Here is a 27,810-nt window from a genome sequence, read left to right as displayed (position 1 = left end):
AGTTCTTTTCAAATAAATACTTCATCTGAAAGAGCAGCATAAACATAGTTTTCGCAGATGTTCATACCCATTCTGAAACCATTACTTTTTGGGATCTGGATTTCCAATGGATTGGAATCTCCCCATATTCAGAGGCAATCTATGTGGCAAGTGAAAAGACACATTGTTCAGTCACATGTGCACTCGAGCAAATAGTGGCAATTTGGACTTTTTGCTAAATGATGGCTACTTAAGCTGCAGTAAAACTATGTTTGCGTTGTAATCAGGTCCAGCCAAATGGTTCATAAATCAGTTTATATGAGGTATTTCATGCATACTAATGAGCCCAAAGGAATTCCCCCTAGAATAACCTCAAATATGCAAGTGTTTATTTATACTCAGTACCGAATGTAAAGGGTCTTTCTCCAGGCATGGGAAACTGAAATAAATTTAGTTGGTACAAATCAAATAAAATCAGTTTGAACTAAATATCATCACTTCTCACCACTTACTTTTAAACTCTGCTTCTTACTCCAGTATAGCAACCAGGGAAGGAAAGATGAGCCATAAACTTGGACTTGTAACTACCATATGACAACCCAAGGGAAGGAGACTTAGCACCCAAAACTAAACATGCCATGAAACTACCACACCTAACAGCTTTTTCCCTAGCTCACACTTCCCTAACTTTCACTAAAGACCCTTTTTTGAACATGAAGTTCTTTCACACTCAAGTGTAAAACTGCAAACCACTCTGACAAATTGCAAACATTTCATTTTAATTCATGCACTCATGCACTCATTCATTCATGAATACCTCATGTCCTTTCTGTTCTCTGGCATCTTTGAACACTGCAGTGTAAATGCTTATATAATGTGATGCTTCTTACTTGAACTGTTCCTTCTAGAGTTGAGATCTGTCCATGGACACTCTCTCCAGCCTATGGACAGGATTACCTGACACACCTTTCTACATCCCATTCCTGTTAGTTTCCAGATTGCCTGATTAGGGTGACAGGAATGATGTAAAGAATCAGCACTAGGACTTTACCCACATGGGAATGTTTCGTATATTTGAAGAATTGCCTTAATTTTTCATATTTTAATCCATTCACTTGATAATGTAAGCATAGCCTTGTAAAATAACAAAAATAGCAACAACAAACCTAAATTATTTTAATAGATGTCACCACCCCAAATATTTTCCAGGATATCTGATATGAAAACCTTTCAAAGATGTGGAGGCAAAAATTATGTGGAAACAGTCCAACGTTTGTGCCATCCCCATTGTCCAGCCTGTGATAGGAGTTGTGCTGAGGAATTGTTCAGTGAATCTTACTTAATGATAAAAGTAATTATGATACTTACCTGCGCAATGGTTAGTAGAACATTAAATTTGCAATATAATACAATGCAAAATGATACAGTACTTGTTTATTAAGCATGTACTATGGGTCAGGCACTGTGCTAAGAGCTAGGGATACAAATGAGAAAAGGAAATACAATTTATGCCCTCAAAAGCTTACAATCTAATGGAGGAAAGACAACATACAGTAGGAAGCTATAAGTATGGGTACTTGCTGGGGTGGAGGGGGGGATGGCATCATGAGAGTGGAATAGAACCCAATAGACTGAAAGAGTGGAGCTGAGTGGAAATGAAGTGAGAATTTGGCTGGTGAAATCTCTTTGAATGGAGGCATTGGGATGAGTTTTTGCTCCTCCCTGCCCCCCTAGCCCTCTAATCAGAGGCAAAAGGCTAAAGGAGCGACTCACGAGGTCTGAGTCCCAAAGCTGAGACAGTCTCCATGATGAAGAGTTCCTCAGGATGAACTTTTACCTTGAGGGTTGTGGATGATGACGATGACAATGATGATGACGACAATAATAACAGAGTGGAAGGAATGTAGTAATAGATGAATAATACAAGGATCAGGACTGTCTCAGGGCCCTTTCTATATGAACCCTATCAGAAAAGATGAAAAGTAGCTATCACTATTCAACCTATGAAATGAAAGAAAAAAAAAGATTTCTGTATAACAAAATATTTATAGTAACTTTTTTTCTGGTAGCCGAAAACTAGTAACTAAGAAGTTGTCTCCATACAGGGGAATGGCTAAATAAACCACAGAAACTGAAGTATATGAATGTAGAGGAATATATTGTGCAGAGAGAGATGTGGAAAAAAATGTATGTACTGATACAGAGAGAAATGAACAGAACTAGATCAATTTTGACCACAAAGTCAATATTGTAAAACTGAACAACTTTCAAGACTTGTATAAATCAATGAAAAATAAGCAGAACAGGAAAGCACTCTCTCTCTCTCTCTCTCTCTCTCTCTCTCTCTCCACATATATACATATATACTTATATACATATATATATATATATACACATACACACACACATACACGCACATGTGGGGGTATTTATTAATTTATGTCTAACACTTTTATTTAATCTATTTTATATAACATTTTAATGTGGCTAATGAAGAAATTTGTTTTCCTTCTATATGCGTATGTACATGTGTATATATTATGTATATATGTGTATACATGTGAGTATACACACACACATATATATACATATATACATATATATATTCATATTTGTCATAGCAGATTTGTTTTTCGCCCCAATGGAGTAGGGAGGGAGAAGAGAAAATTGACTTTGGTTAAAAAAAAAAAACAACTGTACATTTTCAGGCATGGCCAATGTGGAAATAAGTTTTCTAGACTATGTATATATACATTGAGGGCTTTATTTCTGTTTTTTTTTTAATCATGTGGAGGATAGATAATGGAAAGGACAGGATAATAAAGGGAAAACAAAACAAAAACCTGGTGCATATAGTACAACTAACAAGGAATAAAACTAAGGAAAGGTATCAAATACCACCAGACAGAAGTGACTTGACAGAGCTGCTAAGACTTGAAAAAGAATTATTTGTTATATGGAATGCTGTCTTGGAGGTAGGAAATATAGGTGACATGAAAATTAAAGATGCGAGTAAAATGTCATTTTAAAAAATGAGATAAAAATAATATTATTTCATAGCTACACTTAAGAGAAACAATTTTGAATGTATGAAGGTTGTTCTTTACACTTGGGAGAAAATATACATTTTTTTACCTCAAAGTAATTTATATTTATTTTTAAATTAACAAGCATTTCTTTCTCTCCTTTTACCTTCCTTTCCCTATCAGAAGAAAAAAAGACCTTTGTAAGAAATATGCAGAGTCAAGCAAAACAAATTCCAACATTGACCTTACCCAAAAATATTTTCTTCATTTTCACCTTGAGTTTATTAACTCTCCGACAATGTTTCATAGCATTTTTTATGGCTTTTCTGGATTTGAGGTTGGTCACTGTATTGATCAAAGTTTTTAATTCTTTCACAGTACTTTGTCATTACAATGTTGTTCTCCTGGTTCTGCTCATTTTATTCCATATCAGTTTTTTTTAATCTTCTTGGCTTTCTCTGAAAATCTTCTTTTAGCATTTCTTACTATATTTAAATATTCAATTACATCTTTATACAGTAATTTGCTCAGCCATTCTCCACTTGATGGGCACTCCCTTAGGTTCCAGATCTCTGACACTACAAGTAGAATTGTTAAAATGTTCTTGTAGCTATGCATCCTTTTCTCTGCATTTGATCTCTTTGGTATATAGCCTCATAGTGATAGTGCTGGGTAAAAGGCTTTAGTAACTTTAGGAGCAGAGTTCTAAATTTCCAGAATTGATGGACCAGTTTATAGCTCCATCCACATACCATTAATGCATCTGTTTCCCCAGAGCCCGTCCAATATTTGCCATTTTCCACTTTGGTCAAATGTGTTTCAAAGTAATTTAAAATGCTGAATATGAATATAAGGATTGGATGTCCCTTATTTTTACTATTCTTAGTGAAAAATAATTCAAGAACACCTTGCATATAAAAAGTCCCAGTTCTTTATTAATGTTAAACTGTTCACTTCACCAAGTATTTTTCCTGCCCAAAAAATAACAAGTTATAGCATCTACACTGAAGAAGCCTACTTTCTTACTAGGAAGATAAATATAATGCAAATGTGTTAATGGCATAGATAAAAATACAAGACATTTAAGTGATTCAGTGCTCAAAGAAAGAATGGTGATAGTACATGTTACAAAAGTTCAGAGAAAAAGGGCCATAAAGAAAGGAGCCCTGGTTTTGGATCCAGAACTATAAGACATAATTTACAGTTACCCACTTGAAGTGGAACTTTGGCAAATCACCAGACAGACCTTTTTGGATCTTGTATTTCCCAAAGCTCAACATGGAGGTTTGGAAAAGATGATCTTAAAGGTCCCTACCAGCTTTGAAATTCATTGAGTCTAGGAAATCAGGACCTGGATATATTGGTCAGCCTTTAAGGAAGGTTTTAAGGAAAATACAAGTCATGAATTTGGCCTTGAAGTTTAAATAAGTACAGGAGAGAAAAAAGGGCAGGAGATGGGTATGGGATGAACACAAGGACAAAGAAGAAAATGAGCATTTTATGTTCCAGAAAATGGATGTATTTATCTGCATAGGGTGGAAGTCTCTTTTTAAAAAGTGGTACTTGGATAGTAAAAGTGGAGTCATATCATAAAAGGTCTTGAAATTAGGCACAGATATTTAGATTTAATTCTAGGAGCAATGGGCAGCTATTAAAAAGTTTTTATTGAGAAAAAAAGCTTGGGAAAAGTGCTAGAGAGAAATATGAGAAATTGTGGGGTTGAGTAGTTGGATCTTCTAGCCAATTTTGGAAGTATATGTTAAGTTTGAGATTATAACACATTTCAGGGTAAATGCCCAGTAAGTAGAACAGAACCAAAGTTAAAGCTTTGAGAGTTATCTGCATGGAAACTGAGTCACTAAGAAGAGATAGTTTCTTTGAGTAAGAGAGGGAAATACAAAACAAGAAAAACTAAGCCTTGTAAAATATTCATGAGTGTTAAAGAGAAGAAGGAGTCAGAGAAGCTAGAGAAACAGACACATGGGGTAGTTGGAAAACTAAGGAGATAACTTTTATAATTATCTAGGATGCTACCTTAACTGAAGGAGATATCATTAACAGTGCCAGATTCCTCTAAGAGATGAAGAAGATCTGAGAAAAGACTGGCAAAACTAACAAAATGGAAGCCTTTGTCTCCTTAGATAATGGCTCTTCAGATTTGATGGTAGGGATAGAAACTGAATTTCAGAGGGTTAAGATGTGAATGGATGGGTGGAATGTAGATAATATTATATGATATGAGTGACAGATCATTAACCAAATGGAGCAGCAGGGTCATGCGAAAGAGGGTGTTTGACTAATTCTTTTTCAGTATCTTCCCAAAAAAGGCCAGTGATGATCTAAGTCACATAACCCATTGGTTAAGGGAATGAACATAGGATCAGAAATTTAGAGTTTGAAGAGATAGTAGAGATAATATAAGTGCTTTTCTGATTAATTAATCAAATTCAATCTGGCTCTCACTTTGCAGATGAGGGAAAAAAGGCCCAAAGCACAGAACTTATTTGTTTATGGTCACATGGGCTATAGGAAGAGTTAGGACTCAAATCCATGTCTTCTGACTCAAAATCCAGCAATGCCATGCTGCCTTCATGATTGCCTCAGTCTACTTGATGGGAATAAGAAAACTTGTAATTTCTGACCATTGCTACAGCCATTTATTTCATTATCAAGGGGATGTAGGTAGTGCTACCTCTGTCCATTCTGATGCCAGTGCTATTCTCATTGTTCCGATTGGATATATGGGTAATTGGTTACATTGGAAAAAAAAAAAACAATGAATTTGAAATTGCATGGTCTATCACTCATATGCTGATGTAAACTTGATTAATTGACCTTTCTAGTCCTCAGTTTCCTCACCTGTAAAAAAAGGCAGAGCATGTGTGTGTAACCAACATGGATTCCAAAGCCTCTTCCAGTTCTAAATCTATGACCTTTGAGTTGGCACAGCCCAGCAGTTCAGCAGAATGGGAAATTTATGCTAGAGAGAGCATTAAATTGACTTGAGTAAATATGATAGGGTGAGAAAAACCCTACCTGTGCCCTGAATAATGTGCAAATTGTACACCAGTTTCATAAATAAAAAGAATTCTAAAACTTTTTTTCAATTATCAAAACTCTTCATTTCCCACCTCTTACCCTTCCATTAAAAAATAATAATACACTTGTAACAAATATAGATAGTAAAGCCAAATGAGTGTCTATGTTGACCATGCCCCCAAAAATGTGTATCTCATTCTACACCTTGAGTATATCACCTTTATCAGGACATGAGTAGGAAGCCTTGTTATCACTTCAAAAATCATGATTTGCTATGATTCTATAAGCATTTTGTTAAGTACTTATTATATGCCAGGCACTATGATAGATAGAAGAGATTAAACTACTTGTTGCTTATCAGAGAGAAAGAAAGGAATAAAAGAAAAGGATCATATGAGATGCAAAGGAGAAGACTAAAGGGATTTGTCATCTGTCAGAGAAAAAAGAAAGTGTGGAATGGTTCTAGATTAAGGGAGGAAGTTTTTATTATCCCCTTGGAACCAAAAGGAAGAAGGAGTATGGGCTAGTTGGAGAGAGAGAGAAAAAAAAGATTAAAAATTAAAATCACTAAGGGAGGGAACACAGAGGTCAACAAAGACTAACAACAGTAGCTGGTCATATGGAAGACCAAAGAGATGAGATTAGAGATACTGGGAAGATTGAAACCCTGTCAAAGTTAATCAGGAAGCAATTTTTATAGCTTTGTAAACTACTTAGGATAAGAGAATGTATTCACTTTTTAAGACAAAGTCTGACATTGTCTTCTTGATAATGACACTATTGGGGACAGTTATAATTAAAACTTTAGAAGTCATAAACTTAGAACATGTTAGCCTGACATGCGGAATGTACTTATACACTCTTTGAAGACATGCATTAAAGGAAATAAGACCCAGAGGACACCATATCAATGCAAAGGACACCTGATTTTTAACACTCAATTTACATAAATAATTTTCATTTGAACTTGACATTCCTGTATAATTGCCTGGCTTCTTCCTACATTCGCAGATTCCTTTAAAAACAGAAGAGACTGAGGAGTAACGTGTTTTTAAAAAGTGACCTTAAATTAGAGATTTAGGAAAGGAATTGAATCATGGGATGATAGAATTGGAAGGAACTTGTGATAAAAGCTAGTCCAGAATCCCCAGAGACTCCCACATTAAATGAGGAAGTTAAAGGCCAGAGGGCTTGAGTGTCTTGTCCAAGGTCACACAATAAGTAAGTGAAAGAGTTGGGATTAGAACCCAGCTCTCATGATTGACAGCCCAATACATTTTGAATTCACAGTAATAATTCTCATATAGTAGGACCAAACAATAGAACATAAGCTCCTTCAGAGCAGAAGCTATTTCAATTTTTTTTTTTGCCTTAGCACCTCCATTACCTTGCACATTGTAGTCGGTCAGTCAATAAGCATTCATTAATCACCTACTATATTTCAGGTACTGTGCTAAGCACTGGTATTACAAGGCAAGGAGTTCTGCTCTCAAGGGGGTCACAGTCTGATGGGGGAGACAACGTGCAGACAAGTTTGTAAGAACAAGAAAGCTATAAACAGGAACAAAGTGATAAAGCCAGAGAAGGAGGCTGAGAAAACAAAATCTAGATGAACACTCTTTGGACAGTATTTAATGGGAATTTATTCTGATGCATGGATTGCAATAGATGACTGCTGTAATCCTTTTTAATAATATAATTATGTATATATATATATATATACATATATATATGTATATGCATATTTCTATAGAGAGAGAGAATTGTATGTGTATATATAGAATATATGTATGTATATAATATAATATGATTCTATAACTGTAACTAAAGTCTGCCTTGTTCTGGAAACAGCATAACCATTTGAGGGACACAGTGGTACAGTAGAAAGAATGTTAAACTTGCAATCACAGGAAATGAATTTGAATCTGTGTGACCTTAGGTCAATCACATTGCCTCTCTGTGCCTCAGCTGCCACATATGTAAAATAATGGTAGAAGAGATGACCTCTAATATACCTTCTAGAACTAGAAGTTTAGACTAATCATAATAAGATAACCTTTGAGAAAATATAAATGGGAAAACGTTGCCAAGGTTTGGTATAGGAAATGGAAAATTCTACCTCTGGTTTGTATTTTCAGATAGGTGAAAGGAAGGAGAAGAAAAAGATCCTGTATTTTCTCTTCAAAATGAAAAGTTTGGGAAAATATACGAGAGAAAATATGCAAGTAAATGTAAAATATACACTGTGACTACATATGCATCATGAAATAAGATGCCACTCTACCAGGAGAATGGGCTATGTATTTCTTCAAACTTATTAAGATGACATTGGTAGCAGTGGGAAATATTTAGAGAGTTGTCACTGGTGAATAAAATGACTCTCTCTTTCAGATTTGACCATGTGGGAATAGACACAGTGTATATTTTTGGGTCAGGGATGAAAAGGATTGCTAATGCATAAGATTTCTAGCATGACATAACCACTTTACTCATACTTCAGAAACAAATTTACATTCACCTGATGCATTTATCTTAAGTTCACCCAAACAAGTAATAAAATTTCCATGTCAACTTAATATCATATGTGCCTGGAAATATTCAATGAGAAAAAGAAAACCTAATAAACTCAAGTCTTATAGGGTAATCATCTTGAGTTACTTCCTTTCTATTTAATCATACTGGTGACAGGATTGCCTCTCAGACACATGCAATTCCCAGTTTTGTTGGCAGAATAAGTAGCAGAGCTAAGTGGGGTTATACAATTGGGCCTATCCCCGAACAATCACCGAATCTAGACAACCAAATGATCTCCCTTCGATATTTAGTAGAAGTCAGTAAACATGAATTATTGCACTAGTCTTCTTATATGACATTCTGACCCACTCACCTCTACCCCTGCACATATCTTTTACATCTCTGGCTAGACTAATTTTTCCTTATTTACAAAATCTAATAATATAACTTCCTCTACTAAAAAAAATTGTTAATGGGGTTCTATGTTGCCTAGAATATAAAGTTCAAACAGTATTGCCTGATTTCCAATGTACACTATAACTCAAGGCTACCATAGCTGTCCATCCTGATCAAAGACTACTTCTTTCCACTTCCTCTGTGCTACATCATCAAGGGATTAGTTTGTCTTTCTGAACATTTCTTATCTTTTCCATCTCTTTGCCTTTATGCTATTCTGTCTTCTTGATATGCCCTTTCCTACCACATGTTTCCTGACATATCTTGAGCTGATAGTAACAATAGCTAACATTTATATAGTACTTACTGGGTGTCAGGCACTATGCCAATGCTTTGTAAACATTATTTGATGAGTTCCTATCTGTTCTTTAAAGCCCTTCTCAAATGCCATCTTCTTCATGTTGCTATTATTCAGTCCCCCAATCTTCAATAACCTTTTCCCATGCCAAAGAACACTTTTACACCTCTTTGATTCGTTTTTGCATTATTATGTATTTTACTTGTGCATACAGGTATAATATCTTATCTAAACTTTGTTCATCAGCCTCTTTCTCTCTGCTCTGAATTGTGCAAATGCTTACTAATTATGCCGAATCTATTAGAACACAATCCTAAAGGTTATACTTGGCATAGATCCTATGGAGCAAAGATGAAAAGGATGCAAAAGATACCCATTTACCAGATGTCTTGAACTTAAAATACATGTCTTCTTGGGAGGGAGATGTGGTCTATTTTAGCTGATTTACTAATGAGTCAAAATTGTGATATGATAGAGATTTATACTGGGCTTCTACAGTTTTTTCTCAACTCTCTCTCTACTGCTAGTACGTTCCCTCCAAGATTAACTTTTAAATATGTGTGTGTGCACAATGTACACATTTGTATGTATGTGTACAGTATATATGCTAATAAAATTATGTGTGTATATACACACACATATATTTGTATATATGTATATGTACAAACAGATTTTTGTCTCCCCCCATTATACTGTGAATTCCTTGAAGGCAGGGTCTGTCTCTGTTTATTTTTATTTCTATATTCAGAGCGTAGCACTGGGACATAGTAAGTATTTCTAAATGCATATTGACTGACTGGTATATAAACACCTCTCAAACATATTTGGAAATACTTTAAATTAACAACAAATACCAGGTTACATTTTGTATATTGGGAGGGAGGGGGGTTGGGTGCAAAACACCTTGACTACTTTCATCTTGCACGATAGATGTAAAGCAGAGTGATCCCTAATGAATCACAAATTGGCAATGTGTCTTATGAGCAGGGGCACTGTACCTGTGATTCATAACCAACTCCATCATTAGAAAAGGGGATATCTCTATTGACATTCAAATCTAGCAGAGCTTGGAATGTAGGAAATATAATATCACCTCTCTGCTCTCAAGAGGGTAGAGAAGAGCAGGCCTGTATCCCAGCATGTAGTTCAATTTGATCATAGGTAGTAGGCAGCTTTGGAAAACAAGGGCCTCTTAGGCTTCCCTTGGCTTGCTCTTCTTTCCTAGCTGAGCATGAGAGTCTCTGTTTCAGCCCCTTTCTAATTGGTGGCCAGGAGGCATATATTACCTTTGGGGTTCTACTCTCTCTGGGCTTCCTCTCCTTGTTCAGAAGGAGGTGTTGGCTTGGCTCTGTTCTCTATCTTTCTTGGTGGGAAGAGTTGCATGCTTTCTTTTGTTGTTTTCATAATATCAAAAGGCAGGACCTGCTGTCCTTAGGATAAGTATCTATTGCTAATCCATTACCATATTATTTTCGAGAAAAAGTGTGCATCCTCTATGTTTAACATTGTTGTTAAGAATTCTATTTCTATTGTGTAGGATTCATTTTTTTAAAAACTGGTGTTTTTTTAAATAAACTAGAAATTTCCTTCTATTAGTCCCTATAGTGTATAGTTCTCATTTACACCTCACCTCTCTCTGTCTCTGTCTCTGTCTCTCTCTGTCTCTCTGTCTCTCTCTCTCTCTCTCTCTCTCTCTCTCTCTCTCTCTCTCTTCTCTCTTTCTCCCCCCGCCACACACATACACACACACAGAAACAATGTCTAATTAATGGGGTTCAGTTTTTCACATTAAACTTTTATCCAATGTCTCAAAAATTCTGGAAATACTAACCTCCAGCAGATCTGACATTCTGCAGGCTTGATGACATCATAATTACAGGTGCAAAAACTGAGGTTTAGAAAGGTTTAGTCAGTGATTTCCTGAAGTTATGCAACTTGTAAATACCCAAGGATAAATTGAAGATCATAGAATTAAAACTGTAAAGCACCTTAAGAGTCATCTAGTTCAACTCTTCATTTTATATGTGAGGAAACTGAGGCTTAGAAAGGTAAAATGACTTGCCTCATGCCACATAGATGCTAAGTGGCAGAGTTGGGATTTGAACCTAAATCCTCTGTCTCTAAATCCTTCACTTCAGCTACTATGCCATGCTACTTTTCCTGAACGACTTTCTTTATGTCCCCTGTCCAATTCTCTTCTCTTTATACTGTTGCAGTGACTTCTCAACTCTTCCCCCTGTCCCATATCCTCTTCAAACACGTATGTGTATAAACTTCATGAGTAAGGGGAGCTTCTACCATCCACAATTTTGATGTCCAATTCTGAGTATCTTTTGTAACTAGTTACCACATAAAATGTGTTTTGGAAGGAAGGAAAAAGATGCTTATTCCCAGAGTTGTTGGAAAAAGCCAAATAATTCAGCTTATGTTCCTTCTGAATATTTATGATCTTCTGAGTCAGGAGACTTTGTGATCAGATTTCAAGTGAATTGGGAGAAAAGTCTGGTCGCTGATATCTCACTTTCATTGATCATGAGAAAGGATGAGAAACCAAATCAAGATGGAAATGCCAAATCATTAGAGGGAAAGTTGATGATGCAAGAGGATTAAGAGACTAATTCTTTTCAAATTAATGAATTATAATTATGTCAGAATTGTATATAAATCAAAGTTTTATGTAACTGTTTGCATGTCAGAAATCCATCAGTCCTAGACTCAAAATATTACTAACTCTTCTATGTAGTAAGGGAAATTGAGATTCAGAAAGATATCTGCCTTGCCCCTTGTCCTATCGTAAGTGGAAAAGCCCACATTCAATTCTAAGTCTCCTGATATCTGAGTCTAGTATCCTTTGTTATTGTTATTATTATTTGTTATTTTAAATAGGATGAGAAGGAAAGGACCTCCATAATTCAGTCACATACTTTATATTACTACATATATGCCCTGACTTCTAGGGCTTTTGTTTTGCTTTGTTTTGTTTTGTTCTGTTTTTTTTTTTTCCAGGATAGCCCAAAATGTAATAGCGATCCACCAATATATTTGAAAAGCTCTCCCATGAGAAACTTCACCAAAGAGTGACTTACAGATTCAATTTCTTTCCCACAAAAATGAGGGTTTCCTGTGGATCCCAAGAGAATGGTGGGAAACGTGTCTTTTTATTCAGTATCTTAGGGGCATGTGTGCAGTAGAATTGGACATGTGAGTGATTTGGTGAGTTTGATGCTTTGAGACTTATGAACAGTGCCTCACCAAGACTACAACTTCTCTACATGTTAGCCTTCTTATAAAGAATTATGTAAGTAATTAAGTAAGCCAAGACCTGTTCAACTCTTTCATCTAGTATTTCTGCCTTTTCACGGACCAATAGTAGAAGCCTTTTTAATGTGATAATAGCCCAAATAAATGGGTAAATAATTTAAAGTGAATCCTGTTCAACATCAGTAGCCTTGTCTTAATTGTGATATGACAGGCTTACAGCATAAGTTAGGTCTCCAGCCTTTCTCTGCTCTAATACCAGATTCAGAAGGCATCTGAAAAAGAAGGGGGGAGGTAGGGGAAAAGTGTCTTTTTATCCAATTGCATATATTCTTAAAAAGCTATAACTCCTTAGGGTATGAGCATCTAATGTAGAACCTTTCAGATGGACTTAGAGATGACCTCATAAGCCTCAACCCAGACCTATTACTGCACTTTACCCTCTTTCAATCTTGATCCAAGCACTTACAGATTTAGACAAAATTACTTCTCTTTTTTTTTGGAGGAGGAAAGGCAGGGCAATTGGAGTTAAGTGACTTGCCCAAGGTCATACAACTAGTAAGTGAGTCAAGTGTCTGAAGCCAGATTTGAACTCAGGTCCTCCTGACTTCAGGGCTGGTTATACTCACTGTACCACTTAGCTGCCCTCAAAATTACTTTTCTTCTGTGAATTTTATGGTTTTTATTTAATATTTTAGTTTTCAACACTGATCTCTACAAGATTTTGAGTTAAAATTTTCTCCCCTTTCTACCCCCCCATTCCAAGAAGGAATATATTCTGATTGCCTCGTTCCCTAGTCAGTCCTCCATTCTGTCACCCCACTTCCCCCCATCCCCTTTCTCCTTACTTTCTTGTAGGGCAGGATGGATTTCTATGCCCCATTCCCGATGCATCTTGTTTCCCAACTGCCTGCAAAAACAACTTTTTTTTTGAGCATCTGCTTTTAAAACTTTGAGTTCCAAATTCTCTCCTCTCTTCCTTTCCTACCCACCCTCCCCAGGAAGGCAAACAATTCAACACAGGTCACACATGTATCATTATGTAAAATACTTCCACAATACTCATGTTGTGAAAGCTTAACTATATTTCCTTCCATCCTGTCCTGTCTCCCATTATTCAATTTTCTCCCTTGACCCTGTCCCTTTTCAAAAGTGTTTGCTTTTGATTACCTCCTCCCCCTATCTGCCCTCCCTTCTATCATCCCCCCTTTTTTATCACCTTCCCCTTACTTTCCTGTGGGGTAAGATGCCCAACTGAATGTGTATGTTATTCCCTCAAGTCAAATCCAATGAGAACAAGATTCACTCATTCCCCTTCACCTGCCCCCTCTTCCCTTTCAACAGAACTGCTTTTTCTTGCCAATTTTATGTGAGATAATTTACCCCATTCTATCTCTCCCTTTCTTCCTCTCTCAATATATTCCTTTCTCATCCCTTAATTTGATTTTATTTTTTTAGGTATCATCCCTTCATATTCAACTCACCCTGTGCCCTCTGTCTATATATATGTATATTCCCTCCAACTACCCTAATACTGAGAAAGGTCTCATGAATTACACACATCATCTATCCATGTAGGAATGTAAACAAAACAGTTCAACTTTAGTAAGTACCCTATGAATTCCCTTTCTTGTTTACCTTTTCACACTTCTCTTGGTTCTTGTATTTGAAAGTCAAATTTTCTATTCAGCTCTGGTCTTTTCCTTGAGAAAGCTTGAAAGTCCTCGATTTTATTCAAAATCTGTATTTTGCCTTTAAGAAATATACTCAGTTTTGCTGGGTAGGTGATTCTTGGTTTTAATCCTAGCTCCATTGACCTCCTAAAAATCATATTCCAAGCCCTTCAATCCCCTAATGTAGAAGCTGCTAGATCTTGTATTATCCTGATTGTGTTTCCACAATATTCAAATTTTTTCTTTCTGGCTGCTTGCCGTATTTTCTCCTTGACCTGAAAACTCGGGAATGTGGTGACAATATTCCTATGAGTTTTCTTTTTGGGATCTTTTTCAAGTGGCAATTGGTGGATTCTTTCAATTTCTACTTTATCCTCTGCTTCTAGAATATCAAGGCAATTTTCCTTGATAATTCCTTGAAAGATGATGTCTAGGCTCTTTTTTTGATCATGGCTTTCAGGTACTCCAATAATTTTTAAATTCTCTCTCCTGGATCTATTTTCCAGGTCAGTGGTTTTTCCAATGAGATATTTCACATTGTCTTCCATTTTTTCATTCTTTTGGTTCTGTTTGAAATATTTTCATTGCTAATAAAGTCACTAGCTTCTACGTGCTCCAATCTAATTTTCAAGGTGATTTTTTCTGCACTGGTCTTTTGGACCTCCTTTTCCATTTGGCTACTTCTGCCTTTTGACATTTGTGTTAGTCTATTCTTTAACGTGTTATTTTCTTCAGTATTTTGGGGGGTCTCCTTTAGCAAGTTGTCAACTTGTTTTTCATGGTTTTCTTTTTTTTAAATTTATTTAACATATTTAGTTTTCAGCATTGATTTTCACAAGAGTTTGAATTACAAATTTTCTCCCCATTTCTACCCTCCCCCCCCACTCCAAGATGGTGTATATTCTGGTTGCCCTGTTCCCCAGTCAGCGCTCCCCTCTGTCACCCCACTCCCCTCCCATCCCCTTTTCCCTTCCTTTCTTGTAGGGCAAGATAAATTTTTATGCCCCATTGCCTGTGTATCTTATTTTCTAGTTGCATGCGAAAACATTTTTGTTTGTTTTTGAACATCTGTTTTTAAAACTTTGAGTTCCAAATTATCTCCCCTCTTCCCTTCCCACCCACCCTCCCCAAGAAGTCAAGCAATTCAACATAGGCCACATGTGTATCATTATGTATAACCGTTTCACAATACTCATGTTGTGAAAGACTAACTATATTTTGCTCCTTCCCAACCCATCTCCCTTTATTGAATTTTCTCCCTTGACCCTGTCCCCTTTCAAAGGGTTTGTTTTTGATAACCTCCACCCCCATCTCCCCTCCCCTCCATCATCCCCCCCATTTTTTTATCTTCTTCCCTCTTCTTTCCTGTGGGGTAAGATTCCCAATTGGGTATGTATGGTATTCCCTCCTTAGGCCAAATCTGATGAGAGCAATGTTCACTCATTCCCCCCTCATCCGCCCTCTCCCCTCCTCCCATAGAACTGCTTCCTCTTGCCACCTTTATGGGAGATAATCCATCCCATTCTATCTCTCCTTATCTCCCTCTCTCAGTATGTTCCTCTCTCATCCCTTAATTTGATTTTATTTCTTATAGATATTCTTCCCTTCATCTTCAACTCACCCTGTGTCCGCTCTCTCCCTCACCCCCCCCCCCCCTCTCTCTCTCTCTCTCTCTATATATATATATATATATATATATACACATATATATATATATGCACACACACACACACATAGATATATACATACATACATATTCACCCACATATGTACATAAACATATATGTATGCATATTCCCTTCAGCCACCCTAATACTAAGGTCTCATGAATCATACTTGTCATCTTTCCATGTAGGAATGTCAACAAAACAGTTCACCTTTAGTAAGTCCCTTGCAATTTCTTTTTTCTTGTTCTTTTTCTTGATTACCTTTTCATGCTTCTCTTGATTCTTGTGTTTGAAAGTCAAATTTTCTATTCAGCTCTGGTCTTTTCACTGAGAAAGCTTGAAAGTCCTCTATTTTATTGAAAATCCATATTTTTCCTTGGAGCATGATACTCAGTTTTGCTGGGTAGGTGATTCTAGGTTTTAATCCTAGCTCCATTGACCTCCAGAATATCGTATTCCAAGCCCTTCGATCTCTTAATGTAGAGGCTGCCAGATCTTGGGTTATTCTGAGTGGGTTTCCACAATACTCAAATTGTTTCTTTCTGGCTGCTTGCAGTATTTTCTCCTTGATCTGGGAGCTCTGGAATTTGGTGACAATATTCCCGGGAGATTTCTTTTTGGGATCTATTTGAGGAGGTGATCGATGGATTCTTTCAATTTCTATTTGGCCCTGTGGCTCTAGAATATCAGGGCAGTTCTCCTTGATAATTTCTTGAAAGATAATGTCTAGGCTCTTTTTTTGATCATGGCTTTCAGGTAGTCCAATAATTTTTAAATTATCTCTCCTGGATTTATTTTCTAGGTCAGTGGTATTTCCAATGAAATATTTCACATTGTCTTCCATTTTTTCATTCCTTTGGTTCTGTTTTATAATATCTTGATTTCTCATAAAATCACTAGCTTCCACTTGTTCCAATCTAATTTTTAAAGTAGTATTTTCTTGAGTGGTCTTTTGGACCTCCTTTTCCATTTGGCTAATTCTGCCTTTCAAGGCATTCTTCTCCTCATTGGCTTTTTGGAGCTCTTTTGCCATTTGAGTTAGTCTGTTTTTTAAGGTGTTGTTTTCTTCAGTGTATTTTTCAGTATTTTTTTGGGTCTCCTTTAGCAAGTCATTGACTTGTTTTTCATGGTTTTCTCGCATCCTTCTCATTTCTCTTCCCAATTTTTCCTCTACTTCTCTAACTTGCTTTTCCAACTCCTTTTTGAGCTCTTCCATTGCCTGGGACCAGTTCATGTTTTTCTTGGAGGCTTTTAGTGTAGGCTTTTGCACTTTATTGACTTCTTTAGGCTGTGTGTTTTGGTCTTCTTTGTCAGCAAAGAAAGAATGCAAAGTCTGAGACTGAATCTCGGTGCGTTTTTGCTGCCTGGTCATATTCCCAGCCAACTAACTTGACCTTTGAGTTTTTCAGTGGGGTATGACTGCTTGTAGACTAGAGAGTTCTATGTTCCACGTTTGGGGGGGAGATGCCAGCTCTGCCACACCAGCACTGCTCCTTCCCCAACCCCCAACCCGGACTGGGCTTAGATCTTCAGCAGGCTGTGCACTCCTGCTCTGATCCACCACTTAATTCCTCCTACCAGGTGGGCCTGGAGCAGGAAGCAACAACAGGTGTAGCTGCCCCACCTCTACTGCCCCCAGGGCTGGAAGCCGAACTGTGAAGTCCTTCTACTCCCACAGCTTTTCCCACTAACCTTCTCCACAGTCTTTGATGTTTGTGGGTTGAGAAGTCTCGTAACTGCCACAGCTCACTGATTCAGGGCACTAGGGCATGCTCTGCCTGGTTGCTGGTCTTGTTGGTCCATGCCGCTCAGGCTGGGCTCTGCTCCACTCCATTCCTAGCTCCCAGCTCCCAACTCCGTGTGGGATAGACCTCACCCAGAGACGATCCACGCTGTCCTGGGCTGGAGCCCTGCTTCCCTCTGCTGTTTTGTGGGTTCTGTCATTCTAGAATTGGTTCAGAGCCATTTTTTATAGGTTTTTGGAGGGATTTGGTACGGAGCTCATGCTAGTCCCTGCTTACCAGCCGCCATCTTGGATCCATCCCGTTTTTCATGGTTTTCTTGCACCACTTTCATTTCTCTTCCCAGTTTTTCCTCTACTTCTCTTACTTGCTTTTCCAAATCCTTTTTGAGCTCTTCTATGGCCTGAGACCAATACATATTTTTCTTGGAGGTTTTTGATGTAGGCTTTTTGACTTTGTTGACTTCTTCTGGCTGTATGTTTTGATCTTATTTGTCACCAAAAAAGTTTGAGTTTGAGTCTGAGTTTGAGTCTGAGTTCATTTTTGCTGCCTGTTCATGTTCCCAGCCAACTACTTGAACCTTGAGCTTTTAGTTAGGGTATGACTGCTTGCAGAGTAAAGTGTACTCTGTCCCAAGGTTTAGGGTCAAAGAGCTGCTGTTTTCAGAGCTACTTTTACTCCACCATCACCACAGGCTCTGTCACAGCAGTGCTCCTCCTCCCCCAAGAACCACCAACCAGGACCACAATCCAGATCCAGGCAGGGCACAGCAAGAGAACCTGCCTCTGTGCCCATAAAGCACTCCTTGCACTCCTGCTCTGATCCGCTGCTAGATTCCTCCCACTGTGTGAGCCAGGGACTAGGGAAGCAGCTGATGCTGGAGCTCTAGAAGCAGCCTCAGGAGCTTCCTGCTGCTGCCACCACCACTGCTATGCCACCTCCACCACCCCCAGGAATGGGGCTGTACCTCTCTCACCTTGATCCCATAGTTTCCCACTAACCTGCTCCTTGGCATTTGTGGGTTGAGAAGTCTGGTAACTGCCACAGCTCAATGATTCAAGGCCCTAAGGCCTGTTCTGGCTAGATGTCTGGGCTGTCCTGGTGTGGCACACTGCTGGGCTGTGCTCCACTCCCAGCACCATGTGATAGACCTTTTCCAGTGACCATCCAGGCAGTCCTGGTCTGGAGACCTGCTTCCCTCTGCTATTTTGTGGGTTCCGCAGCTCTAAAATTTGTTCAGAGCCATTTTTTACAGGTGTTTGGAGGGTTTTGGGGGAAAGCTTAAGTACGTCCCTGCTTTCAAGCTGCCATCTTGACTCCACCTCCCCCAAAATTACTTTTAATGGCCAGATGACTTATTAGTAATATTGACCAACATAAATTACAAATAAATATTCAAACAAGGTATAAAAGGATATGATAGAGTACACAGAAACTCCTCTCAACTGGTATATGAGGAAGAATTATGAGATTTAAATCTGGGGTCTAAATTTTCCCAGTATCATGCCCTGGGAAAAGCATGAGGAAGGAAAAAATGGAATGGACTTTGCTTTTACCAAGTATCACAACTTCCAGTTTGGTTAGATCTCAGTCCTAGTCTATTACTGCCATGATCCTATTTATTCTCTTGCTTTCTCAATTGGAAGTTCCACCTGCATGAGTTTCTTGTTGGCCTCTCTGTCTCTATCAAATATTGTAGGCCACTGTAACCTGCAAACAGAGGTTGCTTAAATGTCTATGAACTGGCTAGCCCTAGGATTCTCCATCATTCTGGGAAAGCCCTTCATTGTCTCTTCTCATGATGCCAGTGGTACTCTTAGAGAAGACAGGATGAACAAGAAAAGTAATATGCCGGGTAACTCCTAGCTAAGGAGAAGCATATCTTTGATTCCCCACTGCATACCATCTTTAAATGTTTGTGTTAATTTGCCAGTCAGGAGGCAGGCAAAGCAAGTTACAGTAAAACAAAATGAAAATGTGCTTACAAAGCAGATTTGACGCACTTGATTCCTCACTTCAGCCGTCTTCTTCCTCTCCTTCCGCAGCCTCCTTTACTCATGGGTGAGTTTCTTCTACAACCTCCATTTTGAATAAGGAACTGGTCCAGACATTTTTTATTGTTCAGACTTCATCAGCATGTTTCAGCTATCTTCTCCCTCCACCTCTCTGGGTTCCATTTGCCATTGGTGATTCCTCCTGAAATCTCCATTTTGAGGAAAGGCCCTGCCAACAATGCTTCTTCTTCAGACTTCACCATGTCCTTTTGTGGGTTCTTCTCCCCACTAATCTCCAACTCCTTTTTATGTGCTATCTTTCCCCATTGGAAGGTTAGCTCTTGATTAACATGGGCCGTCTTTGGTTTTGCTTGCATTCCTATCCCTAATCCTTAGCACACGACCTGGAATATTTTTAGTACTGATTTGACTTGACCTGGTTATAGGAGAATAATGCTTTCAGGTGTTATCAAAATTGGATGAAAAAATTGGAGATATCACTATCAAAAGAAATTTTACCATAGAAATCTGAGAATAAAAAACATTAAAGTAACTAGTACTCACAGATCAACATCATTAATGAATGGGTTTCAAATAACCTTTTTTGTGAGCACCTAATATGATCCATTTTTAGTTGCTCTATAAGTCTATATAACTAATATGAAGCAGTAAATCCCTGCTGCCCACGTCCAAACAGATATTAAGCTTTCTTGTTTCTACCTCTACAACCTCACTTGGGATCCATGACCAAAAAATTAGTTAAGAAACTTTGAATTAGGGCAATGACTCCCAATCCTAGCTAGCTCCGTAGGCCTTAATGGCATACTTCCAATGCTCTAAAAGATTTAAGAAGTATTGAAAAAATGTCAAATTAAAAAAAGTTGCTACTTAAAAATGAAATTACATGTCACACATGACCCATGATTATTTTCTGTTGGGATGGGGAAGTGGGGACTATCATATAATTCTACTCCCCAGTGACTGAGAAACACTACTTTAAGAAGCTGAATCTTCCCTTTCCCTCTCCTCCTCTCCTTCCCTTCCCTCCCTTCTCCTCCTTTCCTCTCCTCTCCTCTCATCTTCCCATCCTTTTCTTTTTTATAACCAACTGTAATAAGTAGGAAATTTTACTCTGATTTACCTATGATGCCAGAAAAAAAATAACCAAACACAAGTTTTCTTTGACACCTTACTGCTCCTTTTCTGAGTTGACTGTTAGATGGTGACATAGAAACTTCTTTTCAAAGGAGGAGTCTGGGAAATGAAGAGTAGAGGACATTGTCAAAGACCTTGAATGGCCTCATGTTAATGCAGGGTTTTTTTCCCCCCAATGAGCAGTGAAGACCAGCAGGGCAGTTTTAAGTTGAAAGTGTGTGGAGAGTCTGAGATGAGCTTTTAAAAATGTGTTCTGAAGCACTTGTGAAGGAATTCATCAATTCAATGGGCTTTTGTCTTTATCTGTTACTTTCACTGTTTATTATATATTCAGCAGCTGGCAGACAGCTCCTTTTATCAGGCACATGCAAATTCAAATTCATATCTTCTGGGAAACTCCATTCCTGCTCAGAACAGATTGCGTGTGTGTGTGTGTGTGTGTGCGTGCGTGTGTGTGTGTGTGTGTGTTTGTGTGAGCGCGTGCATGCGTATGTTCTTTTTAGCAGAACCTCTGATTTCAGGAATTTGTGACAAAAATTGACCAATGGGTCATAGACAGTGACCAGATAATTTTAGTATCTTCTTCATTGTGGAGTAGAATATGAACATATCCCCCTCCTAAGGCTGAAATTAGTTCCATTAAAAGATGATATCTGGGGAAACAATATTACCAGTATTTGGAGACAATGGAAAGAGCCCAGGGTCTGGAGTCAGATTTAAGCTCTGTGACTTACTAACTCTGTGATTTGGGGCAAATCAATTAACAAACACATTAAACATCTGCTATGTACCCTTATGTCAGTATGCCAGGGACTATGGACATAAATGCAAAAATAAAACAGACCTACCTTCAAGGACTTAATTTTTTCCTGGTAGAATAGAGGAACACAGATAGTAAGCTATGAGACTTATCCGTTTTCACATCTGTAAAATGAAGGAGTTGGACTAGATGATCTCTAGTGTCCCAACCAGCTCTAAATCTGTAACTAAAGGAAAGGGAATGGGGAGAGGGAATCTCTTTCCCCCAGTCAATTCACATTGACTCCCAAACAAGCAGAGTTGGATCATGACTCTATTGAGAATTTAGCAGACAAGATCCTATGACTATGGGATCATGAATTTAGAGCTGAGAACTGGAAGTAACCTCAGAGATCCTAGGATCTTAACAGGGAAATACAAAGTAATTTCTAGATGGGTCAGAAAACAACTGGGAAGGATCAGAAAAGAGCTGTTCTTTGAAGAAATGAAAGGATTCTATGAGATAGAAGGGAGGAGGTGATCCATTTCAGATAAGGGGAGTCACCTGTGCAAAAGTATGGAGGCAAGGGGTAGAATTTCTTGTATGGATAAAGCATAACAATTTTTGGGCCAGAATGACTAGAACAGGTTCTAAATTAATAAGGGAATTAAGATTGAAATGTTAGATGGAAGCTAAATTTTGGACAACTTTACATGTCAAGTTTAGGGTTTCGTATTTTACTCTATGTGTGCGTGTGGAGGCTTTGAAGATTTTGAAATGGTCAGACCTGTGTTTTATAAAGATCAATTAGGCAGCTATATTGAGAACAGTTGGAGGAGGGGGAGTCTAGAAGCAGGGAGGACAATTACAAGGCTATTAAAGTGGTCTACTTGAGAGGTGATAAGAGGCTGGACTTGAGTGGTAACTGTGGTAGTAATGAGAACAAGACTTATTTAAGCAAGATTGTGGAGATAGAATTGATAGTCCTTGGCTACTGAATATGGGACAGTGAGGGAAAGGAAAGAGTCAAGGACAATTCTAAGGCTTTGAACCTTGGTGACGGAAGAATGGTAGTGTCCTTAATGAAACAGGAAAATGTGAAGGAGGCACAGGTATTGATTTTATTGAACATAAAATTTTGAGATTCATCTACATAAAGGTTACTGAATTCTTGGTAACCAATAGAGCAGAAGAAGTTGAAAAAAATAAATGAAGGTATCACTTAAAACAAGTATTTTGTTGCTTTTGATATTTGAGATGTTATCTTTTCATCTACTATAAATTATGTATTTTCATCATGGAGATATACCTCTTAGAATAGAGGGAAAGAGGTATTGATAGAGTGCCCAGGACAGAGCCTTGAAGGATGCCAACAGAAATGTGCAAGACAATGATAATGATGCTTCTTAGCTTCTCTGGGTCTATCTATAAAATGATTAAATTGGTCTAAATAACTTTTAAATCCTTTTCACATCTAAATGTGTGATCAGTGATCACAAATTCACCAAAATCAGACAGGATGAAATGAAGGAAAGCAAAATGATATTCAGCGACCCCAAATTGGCAGTGCCAGAGAGATTCTTACAGTTTCATAAATGGACTACTGGACACATGATACCATAGCAGGGTTTTGCAACTTTATGGTGGGGGTTAGTTACAAAGATTAAGTAAAAATCTAAATGAGATTGGGCAGGTCAGGTTTATGTATCCATGGTTACAATCCAGTCCAATTTCTTGTACAGTTATCTGTTTCCAAAGGATATGACTAACTACTGCCTCTGTTGGCAATCCCTAGATACAAGCCTATCAGTTAGTCAGTAGATAAACATTTATTAAACAGTTGCAGGTACCTGCTAAGTGCTGGGGACACACACAGAAAAAAAAAATGATAGTCCTTGCTCTCAAGGAGCTCGTAATCTTATGAGGGAAGCAACTATTTACAAACAAGATATATACAGAAAATAATCAACCAGATCAAGAGAGGCCTCTTGTAGGAGATCGGATTTTATCCAGAACTTGAAGAAAGTCAGGGAATCCAGGAGGCAGAGATGAGGAAGGAGAGCATTCTAAGCACAAGGGATAGACAGGGAAAATGTCTGAATTTGGGAGATAGGGCGTCCTTGTTTGTTGAACAGCAAATAGGCCAGCCTTGTTGGATCCCAGAGTATGTGGAAGTGTGCCGAGGCATAAGAAGAGTGGAAAGGGAGGAAAAGGTCAGGGTAAAGGTTATGAAGGGATTTAAATGCCAAAAAGAGAAGATTTTCTATTTGATCACAGAGGTAATAGGGAAGCACTGGAGTTAATTGTGTAGAGGGGTGAGATGGTGAGGCCTGCACTGTAGGGAGATGGAAGTGACAAACAAGAGGGGAATAGACAGCAGTGAGGATGGACTTGTGGGAGGGAGAGCAACCAGCCTGCTACTGAGATAGTATAGGCTTGAAGTGATGATGACTAGTATCAAAGGAGAAAAGTGAGAGATGTTATGAAGGTAAAATTGACAGGCCTCATTGTAAGTTCACCCTACAGTATCTTGGGAAATAGGGGAAGTTTCTCAGTCGCTCTTGACTTCTCATGCCACATGCCACACCCCCTGACATTTGAATAGTCCTACAATGCTAAAAGTATTGTAATCAGGATACCTGTGTTTCTTTGAGGAAAGGAGAAAACAGGCAGATCCTGAGATAATTCAATAGTAACTTTACTGCATGATGGAGTATCTGCAGAGATCGCTGGGAGTCATCATTGTTGAACCCATAAAGATGAGATTGGATGTTGTGGTTAGTTTTGTTGTCATTGCTGGGGAATAAAGGATGCTCCTGGGGCCCTTCAAATCCCAAATTCTGTTGGTCTTTATGTAAGCATAGAGGAAACTTGCCATCAACACCCTTAGAGAATAACTTCAGTCTTTTTATGGAATTGATTACTTACCAAGGTCCTAGCTACATGATATTAACATAAGAAAGCTGAAAAATATTCCTTTACTTGGGATTTTAGAGGCTGGCCATTTTAGATAGGCATGCCATACCACTAGCTTCCTTCCTTAGACATTATTTGCTCTGTGACCCCAGGCTAGTCCCCTAACTTCTCTAAGCCTCCATTTTCTTACTCATAAAAAGGAGGTTAAAAGCCTAAACTTGCATGGCTCTTGCTAGGATCAAGTGGGTTAATATAAAAAAAAAAATGTAAACCCTAAGATGCTATTTAAGTATTTAATTATCAGCTATTATTATGATGATGGTCCTCAAAAACTGGGTTACACAGCATCTTTACTTTTCTTCTGCCTACCATGCTTGGAGCTAAAACAATGAGAAAGAATAACACCTTCCTATTCTATCGCTTTTCTAGTGTAGCCAGGGTGTGCCATCTGGTGGGTGGGAGGTAGCATGGGAAGAACTGATACTCTTCCCTTAAGAGCTAATTTTGATTGATTAATTAATTGGGTCTTCTCCCCTCCCTACCTCTACCTTCTGCAATTGTTTTCATTCTGCTTGCCCTAAGCAGCAAAAGTGCTAGCTCACAGCTCTGGCCACACCATCAGAGTGAAAATTCTGATGAATTCTATGACTGGAAAATGTTCACGTCCTAGTCCCACAACAGGCCCTGTGGCTGTTGGTATAAGGATCAGGCTACTCAAGTTTAAAGGTTTATTACCAGAAGGCTGACTGACAGTTGGTACACTTTTGGCCCCAACAACTTATGAAAACCAAATACTAAGGTTAAGAGGGGTTGATTTCTATGCCCATAGAGAGTACTCACAGCAATGAAATCATAAAGAAATAAAGTGAAGGAACTTGGAAGTTTAAACATAACTTGCCAAGTTTTATTAAGCCTCTTTGCTACTTACTACCTCTGTGACTTTGGGCCAGACACAGTTCCTCTGAGCCTTGGTTCATCAATAAACTGAGGAAGAGCTGTATTAGATTAGATCTAAGGTCCCTTCTTCTAAGGTTCCTATGATCCTTGGAGTTGACTCCAACATTGTGATTGCTAAGTTCATGAATTTGGCAAATGAATTCCTCAAAAATAAAATAATGATTTGAAATCTTGGATGTTGTGTTGGCAATCAAAATGGGCTCTTAGCACTCAGTTCACCCAAGTGCCCTGGAAGAGTTTGGCCTTTGTTTCCTTGATAAGGTTGGGAGTCCTTGGTGACCTCCTTGCCTCAGGGGAGGGCCTAGTTTACATGGGTTTGAGTGGCATGTTTGGGACATCAGAGGCTTTTAAACCACTTGAGTTAAGTCGCCTCTTTGTGACGATTTCAGGTCACAGGGGTGAGTCACTTGTGTGACTCACCCTTGACCCTGAAAAAGATATAAAATCAGGGGTTTGCTTTCTCTTTTTTGGAGCTCTTAGCCATAACCGTGGTGGTGCACGACTCTGGGCCAGCCCTTGTTATGAGCTCCCGGGCTGAAGTTAGATGTTGGTAACTGTGAATTGTATTTGGTCTGTCTGTCGATGTTTGTAATTTGTTTGTATTTGCTCTGAAGTTCAGAGTGCTGACTTTTTCCCATGAACTAAGTGAATGGTATTTGTATGCTGGATTAAAGTAAGCTTGTTAACCCCTTAATGCTGCTTTCCTTAGTAAAGCAGATAAAAGAAGATGGGCTTTGGTATCATTCTTGTTGTTGGGCTTGTGTTGGTCTTGCATCCCCACAACAGCTGCTAGCCGAATTGTTGAAACAGATATCAAGTAGTTACTTTAATATTTAGAATTCTTGAAGTGGAATTTAGGAAGGTAGTTATGTAGCCTTTTTTTTTTGACATTGCTATATATTGGTATATTCCACAGACTGGTCTCCAATAGCCAAAGCGGGTGATTTGTGCACATTAGAAATCCAAATGGTGGATTTTAAATCAAAACAGTGAATATTTAGTAATACTTTCCCACTTCAATTCATTCCACATTCATTAAGTGTTTTAGTATTCAAGGCAGGATACAAAGTTTAGATAAGAAATTTCCCTTACCCCTGTATTTTATAGTACTTTATACTGTGGACATCCAAGCAAATAACTGTAATACAAATTAAACATGTAAGTATTCAATTTGCTTTAAAATTTTTTCATGATTTTAATAATCAACAAACAGGAAAAATGGAGATTTTATGTGAAATTATGAACTCTTTTTGTATTTTTCTTCTACTATATTTAAGCAATCCACATTCATTCTGACAAACACTTTTTAAGTATCTCCTGTGTGCATTGTGCTTAGGAGGGATGAACAGATTTTTTTAAAGGATTAGAGTCACTTTCTTCCAGGAACTAGCAGTTTAAGAGAGGTACTGAAAAAATGATATATGGAAGAGGCAGAACTAGGAGCAATGGGTGGAAAGATTCAAAAAGTGCAATCTACTCCTGACATCAGCAAGGGCTTCCTACTAATTTAGAAGCATACAATTGTAGAACTGGCTGCTTCAAGAAAAGCTGGATTCCATTTTCATTATAAACAGTCAAAGAAAGGCAGAATGATCAGCTGGTAAGTGAATTAAGGCAGAGTCTTTTTCTGATATAGGTTGGACAATATAACCTCTGAGGTCCTTTTCCAAATGGAAATTCCATGGGAAAAAAGTAAAAATGACATGTGGTATATACAATATGAAAAGAGTGAAGGAGAGATGTAAAGTAGTCTACAAAATATGAGGGAGTGATGACTTTGTCTGGGGACCCTCAAGGAAAGGTTCATATACTACCTGAGCTGGGCCTTGAAGAAAGTTAAGGATTAAGGATTAGGCAGAGATTTTAAGGGAGTGCATTCTGGACTGGGGATATAGCTCATGGGGATATTGAGAAGTGAGGAAGTACAGGAAAAGATGAGGGATCGTCTGTAAACACATAGACTTAGAGCTGAAAGGAACTTTTCAGCCCATTCACCATTTTACAAATAAGGAAAGTAAGACCCTAAGAGATCAGAGGGTTGTTATGGGGAATCAAGCTTGATGACATATGTAAAGTACCATGCAAAGCTTATTTCGATGTAAAAATACATCACTGTTACTAAGTGGCTGATGTGTCTAGTTAGGCTTGGCTCAGGCACAGGACCCATAAAGAGGAATAATATGAAAAAAGTCAAGGCCAATGGAGTGGTGCCACACTGAATGTGAGGGGGAGTAAGTCTGGAAAAAATGATTTGGTGCTCCAGTGTGGAGTGCCCTAAATGTATTTGTATTTTATTTCTTTAGTCAAAATGGAATCCGTAAAAGGTTTTGATCACCTCTAGGATCCAATTTGTATTTTAGAAGTATTAATTTATTAACTAAATGGTAGTGAGACAGG

General features: G+C 38.1%; 1 protein-coding gene across 2 annotated transcripts in view; it reads left to right on the top strand.

Moving 5' to 3' along the window:
- Positions 1 to 27,810, top strand: part of GRM7 (glutamate metabotropic receptor 7) — a 1,033,386-nt gene that overhangs the window by 930,376 nt on the left and 75,200 nt on the right. The window lies entirely within an intron of this gene.

This window comes from Trichosurus vulpecula, chromosome 9 (genome assembly GCF_011100635.1).
Source record: "Trichosurus vulpecula isolate mTriVul1 chromosome 9, mTriVul1.pri, whole genome shotgun sequence".
Taxonomy (NCBI): domain Eukaryota; kingdom Metazoa; phylum Chordata; class Mammalia; order Diprotodontia; family Phalangeridae; genus Trichosurus; species Trichosurus vulpecula.
This window is presented reverse-complemented; position numbering and strand designations above follow the sequence as displayed.